General features: G+C 36.0%; 1 protein-coding gene and 1 pseudogene across 36 annotated transcripts in view; both read right to left on the bottom strand.

The window, feature by feature from the left end:
• RBMS3 (RNA binding motif single stranded interacting protein 3) overlaps positions 1–15,985 on the bottom strand; it is a 1,488,242-nt gene that overhangs the window by 572,101 nt on the left and 900,156 nt on the right. The window lies entirely within an intron of this gene.
• On the bottom strand, positions 1,574–1,680 carry LOC146397231 (U2 spliceosomal RNA; annotated as a pseudogene).

Here is a 15,985-nt window from a genome sequence, read left to right as displayed (position 1 = left end):
ACACAATTGTTATTAATTAAGTGGCTATTTCCCTGATTCTAAATCTAGAGTAATTATTTAAATAAATAGAAATTTATAGTAAACAACACAAAAGAGCTATCTTATGAAAGTGTTTAATAGAAGCAGAGGAAACATTTTTTGAAAATATACTCTGGAAGAAAACTTAGGTGAGAATTGATTTAAGGAAGTTCCCTTCATGGCTTAGTGGTTAACGATCCTGACTAGGATCCGTGAGGATGTGGGTTAGATCCTTGGACTCACTCAATGGGATAAGGATCCAGTACGGCCATGAGCTGTGGTGTAGGTCACAGACAAGGCTTTGATCCCGCATTGCTGTGGCTGTGGTATAGGCCGGCAGCTGCAGCTCCCATTTGACCCCTAGCCTGGGAATTTCCAAATGCCATGAGTGTGGCCCTAAAAAAAAAAAAAAAAAAGAAAAGAAAAGAAAAGAAAAAAAAAAAAAGAATTGACTCAAGCTAAAACCAACTCAATCTACTGATTCAGCAATAAAATCTCAGTGATATCAGCAGATCACCAACATTCACACATTAAGATGATCAAATACATTTTAAACAATTTAATTATACTGAAGAACAAAAATGCTTGGCATCAATTCAATCCCCAAACTTCCATTTTATTGTTAAAGAATATAATTGTACCATATTTAAGCACTATGTTTTTTAAAAATTTTATTTTGCACTATTTTTATTTTTAATTTTTTAGATAGAGCCTAAATTGTATGTATTTATACTGATACTGTGAATGTTTATAGTATGACTGTACCACAGCACGATGGATAGCAATGATTTAACAGAATACGATAGGATGACACGAGAACTTATGGTACATAGAGATAAATAAGATAGGAATAATATAAAAATAAAAATATGTGCTTTGTTTGAACACAGAATCCTTAAAATTACAAGTGACTCTACTTAATTTAGTATTGTTTTATATAGATATAAATTAAAATAATGGTTTTTACTTTGCATAAGTGAGTAATAATAATGAGTATTTATTAAGGATTTAACATGTATCAGGCACTAGGATGCCCAGATGAGCTACATGACTTCACCAAGTTTATACAATCTGTAAATGGTTAATCAGAACACAAAACCTGCTGAAATTTCTCTGCCACTCTCATGGTAAGTTACTGCCTTCTTGCTTTCTTATGTAAGGTGGTTTTAAATTGTGAACTTCTTAGTATATTGATTGTATTTTCAAGATGCTTTCGGGATGATAGAAATCTTTTATATCTTGATTGTTGTGGTGGCTACTTAAAGGCATATATTTGTTAGAACTTATCAAACCCTAGACTTACAATGATTACATTTAATTTTGCTCTCAAATAATGTCAATTTAAAATTAAAACAATGAACCTCTAAGAAATTTTCAGTAGCATATTTATTTATTTAGGCTTTTTTTTAGGGCCACACCCACACCATATAGAAGTTCTCAGGCTAGAGGTCAAATCGGAGCTGCAGCTGCCAGCCTACACCACAGCCACAGCAAAACCAGATCCTTAACTCATTGAGTGAGGCCAGGGATCAAACCCTCATCCTCATGGATACTAGTTGGGTTTGTTACCATTGAACCATGACAGGAACTCCCCTGGAGCATATTTTAAACTGATAAGAACAGATACTACACTTGATCTTAGCCAAAAGGCCGAGAAGCAATGGAGCATATTTTAAATGTAAAATACAATCCTCATTAGTCAAGAGACACCATATTGTTAGTTATATAATGAATCTGATAACAGATAAAAAAATAAAGCAAATTTTTATAGAATTTTATTTTTAAGAATAAATTGTAGGAATTCTCATTGTGGATTAGTGTATTAAAAACCCTACTAGCATCCATGAGGATGTGGGTTTGATCCCTGGCCTTGCTCAGTGGGTTAAGCATCCAGCATTGCCATGAGCTGTGGTGTCATTTGCAGATGTGGCTTGGATCTGGCATTGCTGTGGCTGTGGTGTAGGCCAGCAGCTGTAGCTCTGATTCGACCCCTAGCCTGGGAATTTCCATATGCCTCCGATGCAGCCCTAAAAAGAATAAATTGTAATTTATCCACAAATCAATAACATATTATACCACATTAACAAAAATCACAAGATTGTCTCAATAGACACAGAAAAAATATTTCACAAAATTCAAAATCCATTCATGACAAAATTTTCATCAGAGTTGGTAAAGAGGGAACATATATTTATGCAATAAAGCAATTTATGACATACCCACTGCTAACATCATACTCAATGATGAAAAGCTGAAAGCTCTTCCTTTAAAATCAGGAACAAGACAAGAATGCCCACTCTCACCACTACTATTTAACATAGTGTTGGAAACCCTAGCCACAGCAGTCAGAGAAGAAAAAGAAAAAGAAAAAAAAAAAAAAGGCATTGAAATTGGAAGGAACAAAGTAAAACTGTAGATAACATGATATATATATATAGAAAAATTCCAAAATATTCACCAAAAAGCTATTAGAATGAATAAATGAATTTAGTAAAGTTACAGGATACAAGATTAAATATATACAAATCAGTTGACTTTCTACACTAAATACTAAATTAATAATGAATAATCAGAAAGAGAAAACAAAAAATTCAGTGTCAATACAAGAAAATGGAAAGATATTGTGAGTTCATGGATTAGAAGAATTAATATTGTTAAAAAGTCCTGGAGTTCCCGTTGTGGCGCAGTGGTTAACGAATCCGACTAGGAACCATGAGGTCGCGGGTTCGGTCCCTGCCCTTGCTCAGTGGGTTAAGGATCCGGCGTTGCGGTGAGCTGTGGTGTAGGTTGCAGACGTGGCTCGGATCCCGCGTTGCTGTGGCTCTGGCGTAGGCCGGTGGCTACAGCTCCGATTCAACCCCTAGCCTGGGAACCTCCATATGCCGCGGGAGCGGCCCAAGAAATAGCAACAACAACAACAACAAAAGACAAAAGACAAAAAAAAAAAAAAAAAAAAAAAAAAAAAGTCCATACTACCCAAAGCAATATACAGATTTAATGTAATCTCTATCAAAATATCCATGATATTTTTCACAAACTGGCACTAATAATCCTAAAATTTATATAGAACCACAAAAGATCACAAATGGCCAAAGCAATCTTGAGTGGGGAAAAAAAAAGATGGAGAACAAAGTTACTCCCTGCTTTCAGACTATACTAGAAAGCTAAAAGTAATCAAAATGGTATGGTATATAGATCAAAGTAATAGAGTAGAGAGTCCAAAAGTAAATCTACTTACATATGGTGAATAAATCTACAAGAAAGGAGGCAAAAATATGCAATGAAGAAAATACAATCTACTCAATAAGTGGTGCTGGGAATACTGGACAGCTACATGTAACAGAATGAAATGATAACATATTCTCATACCATATACAAACATATACTCAAAATGGATTAAAGTAAATGTAATACCAGAAACCATAAAATTCCTAGAAGAAAACATATACAGAATACTTTTTCAATATAACTTAGCAGGTTTTTTTTGGATCTGTCTCCCCAAAGGAAGAAAACCAAAGCAAAAAGTTAAAAATAGGACTTAATTAAACTTAAAAGCTTTTTTCACAGCAAAGGAAACTATTGACAAAATGAACTACTACTTACTTAATGGGAGAAAATATTTACAAATGATATATGTGATAAGGGGTTAATATCTAAATTACGCAAATAGCTCATACTAAGTAACAACAAATAACTTGACATTAAAAATGGGCAGAAGACCTAAACAAATAGTTTATGAAGACATACAGATGGCCAATAGGCACATGAAAAGATGCTCAGTGTCAAGGATCATCATGTAACTGCAAATCAAAACCACAATGAGATACCACTTCATACCTGTCATAATGTCTATTGACAAAAATACCCCAAAGAAAAAGTTGGTGAATGTGAGAAAAGAGAACATTTTTGCCCTGTTGGTGGGAATGCATATTGGTATAGTCTCTGTGGAAAGTAGCATGGAAGTTCCTTAAAAAACTAAAAATATAACTACCATGTGATCAAGCAAGTCCATTCTTGGGTATTTATCAGAAGAAAATTAAAACACTAATTTGAAAAGATATATAACTCTGATGTTCACAACAACATTATTTACAATAAGCAAGACATGGGAGTAGTCTACATGTCCATCAATAGATGAATGGATAAAGAAGTTGTGATATATATTCAGTGGAATATTACTCAGCCTTAAAAAATAAATTTTGCTGTTTTTAACAACATGGGTGTGCATAAGTGACATAAATCAGACAGAAAAAGAAAATTTCTCTATGTTATCACTAACATGTGGAATCTAAAAAATAAAACAAAGGAATGTCTATCAAAAAACAGTAATAAATTCACAGATGTAGAGAGAAAACTAAAGGTTACCAGTGGGGAGAAGAAAGGAAGGAGGGGGGCAGGATATGGTTAAAATCTAAGAGGTATAGTCCACTATGCATAAAATTAATAAGATACAAAGATATATTGTACGGTGCAAGGAATACAGCCAATATTTTAGAACAAACTTTAAATTGATTATAATCTATGAAAATATTAAATCATTATGTTGTATGCTTGAAGCTAATATCATATTGTAAATCAACTATAATTTAATTCAACTAAAATTATAACTATAACTTATTCACAATCATATGATTAAATAATGTATACAAATCACACTCATCAATTTTCTGATTAAAAGCTCTCATTTTTAATATGAAAAATTCACAGATATGGTCAGTGTTGTTTTTTGTTTTTGTTTTTGTTTTTTGATAGTCTATAATATTGTGGCTTCAGTAGTCATTGGTTGAAAAAATCAATCTGTAGAAAAATTCCAGAGCCAAAAATTTTCAGCAAAAACCATTCTGTGAGCCTAAATTATTCTGCATTAGCTATGGAATTTGCAGTCAGTTGGCACACTGTGATCTGTTTGACAGCCGAAACCTAATAGCTCAGACTCAAATAAATGGTTATTTCCTGTCTCAGTAGCAATATTGAGTGAGTAGTCAAAGTATTGATCCTTATTTGATTCCTTAAATACATGTGGCCTGGTTATCCTTCCCTCCAGAAATCTCCTTGGGATCTACACAGTAAAAAAACCACTATATCGAAAACCTTTCTTTTTTCATTCTAGTAGTACAACTTTGAATTCAATATCTAAGTTAAAACCTTGTTTCCTTTATCTAACACTATAAACTCAAATTCTACCTGAAACAAGTTTTATGACTCAATACAATAAAATCATTTGATATTACTGGTGATTCAGGTAGTCAATAAATGAATATTTATCAGTTACCCCTTAAATACCAGGAGAGAACTGGAACTGTACAAAGCACTGGGGCTGCAAAAATGAACAACATAAATCTGTCTTCAAAAGCTTATATCTAGGAGTTCCCGTCATGGCACAGCAGAAATGAATCCAACCAGGAACCATGAAGTTGCCGGTCCGATGCCTGGCCTTGCTCAGTGGGTTAAGGATCTGGTGTTGCTGTGAGCTGTGGTGTAGGTTGCACACACGGCTTGGATCCTGTGTTGCTATAGTTGTGCTTTAAGCTGGTGGCTGTAGCTCCATTTTGTCCCCTAGCCTGGGAACCTCCATAAGCCACAGGTGCGGCCCTAAAAAGTGAAAAAAAAAAAAAAAAAAAAATGCTTACATCTAAGGAAGGTGGGATGGAAGAATGAAAAAGAGTTAAAGAAATAGAAATATGAGAGAGGGAGATAGAGAGAGAGAAAACAACCAGAAAGTTGGTGGGAAAATAATGACACTTTATGTAGAGTTTGGGCACAAAGAAAAGGCATTTCCACTTGGAAGGACTATTAAGTCCTAAAGAAAGGCCCAACAAATGGCTTCCAGCTTTTACCGCCTACAAAGACTATCCTTGTCAAGCTTGCCAATGTCCTTAGCAAAGCCAAAGCCAAATGTAACTTCTCTATTTGTACATTCCTTAAGTTCTCAATAGTATTCAACACATTTGATCATTCTGCATTCTTGAGATACTTTCTTCCTGACCTTCTTTAACACCACACTCTCCTGCTTTCCTGGTTTCCTCTATTTCACTGGTTCCTTTTTAAGTTCCTTTGTTGGCTTCTCCTTCTCTTAGGATGTCGAGTCGTATGACCACTCCTCTTTTTTGCTATGCAAACACCCTATATATGAATCATGGCTAAGAGAAGAGACTCAAGCCAGACTCCTTACTTTAAACTCTGGACTTGCCAATGGCCATCTACGTAACCTCAAGTAAGTCACTTAACATCTGGGTCAGTGTTTTTTAACCTATAAAATGAAGGTTATAACAAAGTATAGATGAATTAACACAGGTAATATGAAGTACTTACATGTAAAATTTTTAGAATATTAGGCATATATTATCTTATTACCACAACATGTTAAAATCTATCTATAATGCTTATGACTTGCAATCTGTGTCTTTAACCTCTGCTTTGAAACCTCTTATATGTTAAGCTATTAACCTGTATCTCATTTTAGATGTCTAATAGCATCTCAAAAATAGCAAAACTAAGAACACTTGATTTCTCTCCCCTCAAAACTGCCCCTTCCATAATCTTAATTTTACTAATTACTGTATTTGTAGGTTCTAAAGCCAAAACCTGAGAATTATTCCTTTCTCTTTCATTTAACCCTCCAGTCATCTCCAGTTCATCAGTCACTTCTATAAAAACTGTCTCCAAATCCATCACATCTATCTAATCACTATGATCCTAATTCAAGCCACTGACATCACCTTCCTGGAATTCCACAATGGCATCCTTACTCATTTACTTGCTTTTCCCATACTCCCTAAAATTCACTCTTTACAGAGTAGCCAGGATAACTTTTCTTAAAAAAAAAAAAAAAAAAAAAAAACAATTAGGATAAAATCCAATCTCCATACTCTGGCTTATAAAGCTATATTGATTTGGTCCTTGTATACATTTTGTACTCCATCTTTTACCTTCCAACTTCCCCTTATTCATTATTCTTTTGCAATTCTGACCTTCCTTATGTTACTCGAAAACATGGAGTTAATTTCTACCTGTGGGATTTTGTACAAGCTCTCGTGTTTATCTCTAACAGCATTCCTCCTGAATATTATATGCCTGGTTCCATCCTGAAATTTAAATCTCACTGCAAAAAGGTTCCACAGTTCACAGTAACCTCCCTGTCATTACTTACAATGACAGGAAGTTGAAATACCTCCTTTTGGTGGCATATTCTGATGTTTTCTTCTTTATTCATTCACCCATATATTATCTCTTCCTATTAGAATGCAAGTTCTATGCAGAGATTCACCAGATCTTAAGTTATCTTCAGTGCTTGGCACAGAGATGACATTCAATAAATATTTTGGAATTAATGAATAAATAAATTATGGCACTAGTGAAATAAAGAGACTAGCAGTTGAAATCTATTTACCTTGGAAATGGTTTCTGGGTTGAGGAAAGGAGTGATCACAGATGATTTGTTTGTATGACTGGATGGGTGACGGTGTCATTCATAGAGAAAGGGAACATTGAAGAAGGGAAAAGCCTAGGAATAATCCTTTTTTTTTTTTTTTTTTTTTTTTTTTTGTCTTTTTGCCATTTCTAGGGCCGCTCTCGCGGCATATGGAGGTTCCCAGACCAGGGGTTGAATCGGAGCTGTAGCCACCGGCCTACACCAGAGCCACAGCAACATGGGATCCGAGCCACATCTGCAACCTACACCACAGCTCACGGCAACGCCAGATCCTTAACCCACTGAGCAAGGCCAGGGACTGAACCCGCAACCTCATGGTTCCTAGTCGGATTCGTTAACCACTGTGCCACGACAGGAACTCTAGGAATAATCCTTTTTGGATCATGACTTTGATAGCTCTTAGGAGACAATTTTGAATTGTACAAGGAATAACAAGATATGGATCTAGGACTAAAAGAAATATATCTCCATGGTCTGGAGATACGCATTAAATATTCATCCTAACAGCTGAAGTTATTTAAGTGGAAGGGAGCAGAGAGTTTATGTGGTGAGAGGAGAGGAAGTCTAAATTCTGAAAATGCCAAAATACTGAAGAGGCAGATAGTGGAAGAGAAGCTGGAAGGAAAAACCCTGGGAGGAGACTCAGGAAAGAGGAGTATACCAGGCAAGGGGAAAGAAAATTTCTAGAATAAAAGTGAAGTCAATAGGGTCAAGTAACAAAGAGATCAAATAAAGTAAGTATTAAAAAGAGTCAGCTGTATTTAGCAATTAGACGATCATTGGGCAAATTGAAAACCAAGATCTCATCTGAACTTGCCAGAGTCCTGCCCTTAATTTCTAAGTCCTTGAAAATTTCAAGCACTTTGCAAAATATCTGCCTGGAATTCCACTTCTCCAGACCTCTAAGACTTGACTTGGCACATCTGGCATTTTTGTGCTACTATCAACATAATAATTTAACTGGTGCTTTCAATGGTTTCATTTTTGTTTGTTTGTTTTTTCTCTTCTCTACATGCAGTATAAATAGGCAAAAATACTATCTTTTATTTCCAACTTATATATCTTCTCAAATAAATCACAGAAATTCATCAGAATCTTCTTCATCCAAAGTAATGAAAACAATAACGAATGGATAGTCAATGAATCAGTGAGACAATAATTCCCAGATTCCCCCCAAATGCTGCAAAAAGCTGATGACTTTTTAACAATCCATAATCTTCTGTTTAGCAGACTATAGGCCAACAAGAAAAAATTAAATATATATAAAAATTTAATAACACGAGTCAAAATAGGAAGAATTTCTTGCTTAATCATCAATTAAATACAAACATTATTAAAAACTGAGATGTTGAAGAAATGCTTGACTTATAAAAATTATGTGAAGGAGAGTATATATATATGTGTGTATATATATATGTGTGTATATATATATAGTGTGTATATATATGTGTATATATATATATATATATATATATATATATATATTTTTTTTTTTTGCTTTTTAGGGCTGCACATGGGCATACGGAGCTTCCCAGGCTAGAGGTCAAGCCAGAGCTACAGCTTCTGGCCTATGCCACAGCCGCAGCAAAGTAGGATCCGAGCCACATCTGCAACCTACACCAGAGCTCAAGGCAACACCAGATGCTTAACCCACTGAGAGAAGCCAGGGATCGAACATGCAACGTCATGGTTCCTAGTCAGATTCATTTCCGCAGTGCCACAAAGGGAGAGTATATTATTTAAAGTAATTTTATATTTCATTTTATTTTATTTGTCTTTTTAGGGCCACATCTGTGGCATATGGAGGTTTCCAGGCCAGGGGTCGAATTGGAGCTGAAACTGCCAGCCTACACCACAGCCACAGCAATGCAGGATCTGAGCCATGTCTGTGACCTACACAACAGCTCACAGCATTGCCAGATCCTTAACCCACTGAGTGAAGCTGGGGATTGAATCCATGTCCTCATGGATACAAGTCAGGTTCATTACCGCTAAGCCAGGAACTCCTATTTTTTTTTTTTTTCAAAAAAAATTTTTTTTTTCTTTTTATGGCCACACTTGCAGCATATGGAAGTTTCCAGGCTAATGGTCAAGTAGAGCTTCAACTGCAGGCCTAAGCCACGGCCACTGCAATGCCAGATCCTTAACCCACTGAGCAAGGCAAGGGATTGAACCTGTGTCCTCACAAAGACAATGTCAGCTTTTTAATCTGCTGAGCCACAATGGGAACTCCAAAGTACTTAGATTTTTTTCCATTTTTTTAAAGTTTTATTGAAATATATTTGATTTACAATGTTGTAACAATTTCTGCTGTAAAACAAAATGATTCAGTTATACATATTCACACATCCATTATTTTTCAGATTCTTTTCCACATTGACTATCACAGAATATTAAGTAGAGTTCCCTGTGCTATACAACAGTTTCCTGTTGGCTAATCATTCCATATACCACAGGGTGCATATGCACAATAAGTACTTTTGGGTACCTATTTCACAGCTTGATTTTTCATGGGCCTAATCTATAAATCTAATTTTGTGATTAAAAAATCCAATTAATCCTAAAATATCTTAATAAAATTTAGTTTTACATTCTCTGACATCAACCTTACAAGTGTTTTATCAGGTCAGTCTCCTAAGGTATTAGAAATAAAAGCAAACTAAACCAATGGGACCTAATTGAACTGACAAGCTTTGCACAGCAAAGGAAACCATAAAAAAAAAAAAAAAAAAAAAAGACAACTTACAGAAGGGGAGAAAATAGTTTCAAACGATGCATCTGACAAGGGTTTAATCTCTAAAATACACAAACAACTTATACAACTCAACAGCAAAAAAGCCAACCACTCAATGGAAAAATGGGCAAAAGACCTGAACAGACATTTCTTCAAAGAAGATAAACAGATGCCCAACAAGCACCTGAAAAAATGCTCAATATCACTGATTATTAGAGAAATGAAAATCAAAACTACTGTGAGGTACCACCTCACACCAGTCAGAATGACCATTATTAATAAGTGCACAAATAACAAATGCTGGAGAGGGTGTGGAGAAAAGGAAAGCCTCCTGCACTATTGGTGGGAATGTAAGCTGGTACAACCACTATGGAAAACAGTATGGAGGTACTTAGAAAACTATATATAGAACTATCATATGACCCAGTAATCCCACTCTTGGGCATATATCTGGACAAAACTTTCCTTGAAAAAGACACATGAGTCTGTATGTTCATTGCAGCACTATTCACAATAGCCAAGACATGGAAACAAATTAAATGTCCATTGGCAGATGAATGGTTTAAGAAGATGTGGTAGTATTTCCATATATACACAATGGAATACTACTCAGCCATAAAAAAACAAGTTGATGCCATTTGCAGCAACATGGATGAATTAGAGACTCTCATACTGTATGAAGTAGGACAGAAAGAGAAAGACAAATACCATATAATATTACTTATATGTGGAATCTAACATACCCCACAAATGAACCTTTCCACAGAAAAGAAACTCATGGACATAGAGAACAGACTTGTGGTTGCCAAGGGGGAGGGGAGGGAGTGGGATGGGCTGGGAATTTGGGGGTAATCGATGTAAACTATTGCCTTTGGGATGGATAAGCAATGAGATCCTGCTGTATAGCACTGGGAAATATATCTAGTCACTTATGATAGAGCATGATGATGTGAGAAAAAGAACATATACATGTATGTTTGACTGGGTCACCTTGCTGTACAGTAGAAAACTGACAGAATACTAAACCAGCTATAATGGAAAAGAACAAAAATCATTTAAAGTAAAATAAAATTTAGTTTTAAGTATTGAAAGTAAGTTGGTAGATTCTGTGAAATTTCTAGATTCTCTGAAAGTCAGAGTAGGAAGGTTAAAACAGAGGATTAATTTTTTTTGTCTTTTTCAGGCCACACTTGCATCATATGGAGGTTCCCAGGCTAGGGGTCAAATCAGAGCTGTAGACTCTGGCCTATACCACAGGCACAGCAACGTAGGATCCGAGCTTCGTCTATGACCTACATCACAACTCACTCCAATGCCGGATCCTTAACCCACTGAGCAAGGCCAGGGATTGAACCTGCATCCTCATGGATGCTGGTCAGATTCGTTTTCACTGAGCCATGATGGGAACTCCTTGTTTTGTTTTGTTTTGTTTTGTTTTGAAACAGAGGATTAACTTATGTTTTCTGATTAGTGTGGCAATATTTACTCCAGAGATTCTCAAATTTTTGCTACATGTAGAATTGCCTAAGCAGGTTTTGAAACTTCTCAGTGTCTAAACTGACCCCATAGTAGCTAAATCAGAATCCCTGAGAGTGAGATCCAGACATTAGCATTCTTTTTTGACTGTACCTGAAGCATGTGAAAGTTCCCAGTCCAGGGATTTAAACTGTGACACAGCAGAGACCCAAGCTGCTGCATTGACAGTGGCAGATCCCTAATATACTACACCACAGGAGAATTCCCCAGGCGTCAGTATTTTTTAAAGCTTGTCAAGGGATTCTCCCAGACAGCCACGGATTTAAGAACTCATGATTTAGGCTACCCTTTTCATTAAATGAATGTTTTAGTGGTTATGAATAATAAGGGCTTTGAAGTCAGAGCTGGGTTTTGAATCCTGCTGGCTGTATGAACGTGGACAAGCCCCTAAATATTTTTGTGCCTCAGTTTATTCAACTATTACTCAGTAATCATTGTTTCCATTCTATAGGCTTGGTTTTTGTTTTTGTTTTTGTTTTTGTCTTTTTGTCTTTCAGGGCTGCACCCACAGCAAATGGAAGTTCCCAGGCCAGGGGTCTAATTGGAGCTGTATTCGCCAGCCTACACCACAGCCATGGCAATACCAGATCTGAGCCACATGCATCTGTGACCTACACCACAGCTCAGAGCAATGCCGGATCTTTGACCTGCTGAGCAAGGCTAGGGATCGAACCCACAACCTAGTTGGGTATGTTTCCACTGTGCCACGATGGGAACTCCTCTTTAGGGTTGTTTTGAAAATTTAATAAGGTACTATAAAAACTCAGAAGAGTACAGAGGATATAATACATGATAAATGTTAACAATTGGTTTAAATAGAGCAATGTGTTACTCATGATAATTATTAATTACAAACCAAATACTTGGTGTGGTTTATAAGACATACTTGAGTAATATACTGTATCTAAACCTGAATTAATATATGGAACAAAGTGTTAGATCTCTGCTGACTCAATGAAGTCAGGCATCTAGTTTGGGCCTTAAAAGTGCTTTTTCTTTTAAATTCCACAAAGGCAGGGTTCAAAGAGCCTCAAATTCACTTCCTCCTCACACCTGCCTCCACACAGATATATGATACCGCTAGAGCAGCCATGTAATTTGAGTCCAACTGGCAGGAAAAAGCCACTAATAAATTTCCCCAGGCCTTATTAAAGGGAACTTTTAAATCTTCATTGACATGGTAAGAAAGAACTCAAAAAAAATGTCCAGTCACACTTTTCTTATTTACTTGGTTCCTCTGGAGTGGGTAATGACTTGTTTTCCTTTAGTTGTATCTGAATGGTTTGACATATTACTGTGACAAGGTTACTTTTAAATTGATAAAAGGTTGGATTGTGTCAGTGCATTTGTCAAAACTGTCTGACACCCTGTGGTATGCACCCTGCACTCAGAGCCCAGATGCACTTGAATCTGCTCTCACTACTCAGCATTCAGCACACACCTTAACGCAACATCCAACAGGGTTGGGTCAAAGTCAGGGAGATGAGCTTGGGCACAAACACTCCTACTTTGTCCCCTGGCTTTTCACTATGGGAGTTTCTCCTCTCTTGTTAAATGTTAAAGTGACATTTACAGCTTCATCTTAAAGGGAGCAAAGCTGGGGTGACAGAGCTTGAGAAAGGAAAACATTTACCCAGAAAATTGAAGGGGAGGTCAGCTGACTTCCTGGTCTTCCAGTGATGATTGGAAATACATGTGGATCTACCCAAAAGTTTCCCTGCTTGTCCTTCATTCTGCTTCAAGCAGCCTTGGCCGTGGCATGTTCACTTTATAACAGAACAATCTGCTCTGTATCAACAGGATGCTGGCATTAATTCCAGATTAACCACATGGAAGTGGAAGCAATCTCAAAGCAGGGCTTTCTGAAAGCATTATACTACTTAAATTTTATGAGTTAGGAGAACAGTTAGATAAAAGGTAGATGTCAAAAACATAAAAACATTAATGATTTTACTTTCCATCAAAAATACATGGCTTCATTTTTTAAGAGTAATCTCAATGTGTTTCAAGGGGATGTTGAGATTTGTTTAAGAGAAGTTAACAATTTCTTTGAAGAAGGAAATAGAGTTGAATATGTGAAAAATCATTACACTATTAAAATTATAGTTGGCCCCCCAAAAGTTGCAATGCTCCTCTGTTTTTATTAAGCCAAATTTATCTTCCCTCACTTCTATATCTTCCTCTTGAGATATGCATAAATGGTATAAAACCCAAGTATTCCACCCATAAGTCTCCAACTGATAACCCATCCCCTGTATAATCAATTGTATAATCAATTGAATGTTTAGTTTTCACTCTATTTGCCTTAAGTGCTTTAAATATTGCAGTGATGATCCATTCATGATAAGGTAAGAAAAAGAAATTAAATAAAAATAGCTGACTTGGGTCCTATTCTGTGCTACTTTGCTGCTTCTTTAAGTGTTTTGTTTTTTGGTTGTCTCTCAAGCCCTTGTTTTTTAAAAGACAAATACATGCATATGAAAAAGGACATCTTTTACCACACGTCATTTTTCTACCACCTTCAAATATTAATTCTCACTCCTCTTCTCTGACTTCTTCTCTGAAGAAGTTATTCTTCTACCAGTTTATTCTTATCCTACCCCATTCCCTTATCTTATAGGATCTTTTCTACTCAGCAGTCAGTTATCTTTTTGAAACAAATATCTGACTGTGTCACCTCCCTGTGTGTGACAATTCAATGATTTCCTCCATTGTTCAAAGCTCCTAACATGACATACAAAGGGATCACCTTACCGCCTCCATGTTTTCCACTCCTGCTGTGCCATACTCCTCTCCCCTACCACATTGACACTTCCTCAGCCCCTCTCCCTTGCTGTGCTCCTTCCAGCCCTTGGTTCTGCACATAGGAAGTCGCTTCTGCCTATAAGCCTCTTCCCTTCCTTCCTCCTCTAGTTAAACTATTCCTCCTTCTGATCTCTGTTCAGAGATTCCTTGGCTTATTGCCCTAATGAGGTCTAATCCCATGTTACAAATACCTTAGTTCCATGCTCCTCTCTTTGCTTGCATTTGTAGCTGCAATTTTATATCAAATTATATGCTCATTTCATTGATTTGCATTTTTCCTGTAAGAATATGCTCTCTGCTGAAGCAAGACCTTTGTCTCAATTTACCCACCATGGAATCTTCAGCACATACCTTGGCATGTAGCCTAGGTACTCTATGAACATTTCTTGATTGAGACCACAGTAAAGTTCTTTGAGATTTCTCAAGATAAAAACATTACAAGGTCTTTAACTACAGTATTTCCTACAAGACGCATGATGCAGTGTATTCACCCAAAATATAGGTAAACTAGAGAGACTTCCACAGAGTAAAATCATTCTTCATGTCTATGCTTCAACCTTGCCTTCTCTTCTTTGATTTTACTCATGATACAAACATAGGAGCTTTGATGATAAATGGGAATGAAATATCTTAATAAGAATTTGATAATAACCAATATGGGAAAAGAATCTGAAAAAGAATGGATGTATATGTGTGTGTGTATGTGTGTGTGTGTAACTGATTCACTTTGCTGTAAACCTGAAACTAACACAACATTGTAAGTTAACTAATAAAATTTTTTAAAGAATTTTATTTGATTATATATGAGAAATAATGCTATTTCTTTCCTTTTAATACCATTTTCTTGCTGTTCATCAGCATTTATATGGATATTGTATTCTAATATCAGATAATTTGATATGTCTATGCCTTTTTTATGTATCTCTGTTTTCTATTATTTCATTACTATGAATATTAGCAAATGTCGCATTTCCTATAAGGAAATAGTAACTCTAAAACTTCTTATAATTTCATAGGAATGACAATGACAATTATCCTGATGGTGACTTCATTTAAACCCCAAAATATTATCTATCTTATAGGTAAAATTATTTTCAAGTGTTGGGTGAGTAACAGGAATGCAAAATTATTTGAATCTTTAGACGACTGCTCACTTAAGATAGCAAGGAGCACACTAAGAGACCACCACTGCAAGACAGGAAACCAGAATTTTGCAAATGACCTTCAATGGTCTTTTAACAAATGCATCCTGTGCAATCAGGTCAAACTCACACAGCTGCATCAGTTCAGGCATGGCCCTGCCAATACTGGAAAAGAGATTGATGAAAGATAGAAAAGGTGGCCCAGAGTAGGTTTTACTACTAACTCATGATGGCCTCAATGAAATATAAGAATTGTACTGTGAAAAAAAAAAAATCTTAAATGATCATGTACAAACACATATTATATATGGGGAAACT

Source organism: Sus scrofa, chromosome 13 (genome assembly GCF_054392235.1).
Source record: "Sus scrofa isolate SSC_HxYL_T2T_F1_AM1 chromosome 13, Sscrofa_HxYL_maternal_Yorkshire_Landrace_v2.0, whole genome shotgun sequence".
Classification (NCBI taxonomy): Eukaryota; Metazoa; Chordata; class Mammalia; order Artiodactyla; family Suidae; genus Sus; species Sus scrofa.
Note: the sequence above shows the minus strand (reverse complement) of the source record. Positions and strands in the feature narration are given on the sequence as shown.